This window comes from Sceloporus undulatus, chromosome 10 (genome assembly GCF_019175285.1).
Source record: "Sceloporus undulatus isolate JIND9_A2432 ecotype Alabama chromosome 10, SceUnd_v1.1, whole genome shotgun sequence".
In the NCBI taxonomy this organism is placed as follows: Eukaryota; Metazoa; Chordata; class Lepidosauria; order Squamata; family Phrynosomatidae; genus Sceloporus; species Sceloporus undulatus.
In genome coordinates this window covers 1,569,580-1,570,369 of record NC_056531.1, presented here as the reverse complement: position 1 = coordinate 1,570,369, position 790 = coordinate 1,569,580, and positions in this window count along the sequence as shown.

Below are 790 nucleotides of genomic sequence, written 5' to 3'. Positions count from 1 at the left end.
TAAAAAGCTATGACAGTTATCATGCTCGTCCTTGGAACCTGAAAAAAGATAAAAAAGTTTTGTCCTTTTCGTCTCGTTTTCGTGGGGGGGGGGTTGAAATCCTTTTTAAAGTGCATGCAAAAGAAGTAAAGCCTTTTTTTTAAACCTTTTTTATTGTAAGAAAATACACAGTTTGAAAGTGTGAATAATGCAATATTTATGACCAAGAGTTTCGGGGGAGAGGAAGGGCGAACGAGGGGGGGGGGGAGTTCAGAGTGAGGAACCAAAGGTCGAAGAGGAGGAATAATAATAATAATAATAATAACAACAGGGCGCAGGGTGGGGAGGAGGGCGGAAAGTTCAAGGTGATGCGACTGAGAGACAGTGTTAAACTCCAAAGGTTGATCCGGAGAAAGAGGTGGGTCGGGAAGGGGTTCGGGGGAAACATGGTCCAGAGCGGGTCAGGGACAAGGAGGCAGGTCGTAAAAAAACTTCTGATCAGAGAAACAGTTAAAATACAATATGAAAATAAGTAAATTTCTCCTTAAATTTCCTTCTATACACAAAATACACAATTTGACAAGGCCCAATTTGTGCTCCTGGGATCCTTCTGGGCTTCTGTTTTTGTTTTTTTTTATGTCTTTTTTATGTCTTTTTTAAACTTCTTTTTAAGTGTATTCACATTCTCTGCTACAGCAGAAAATGATTTATGATACAATCAAGAATGTGCCAAAGACCGCGGCCAAAAAAACCCCACTTAGCCAGGCCTGGCCCTTTCCAAAAAAATCACTCTCTCCCTCTTTCCCAACCC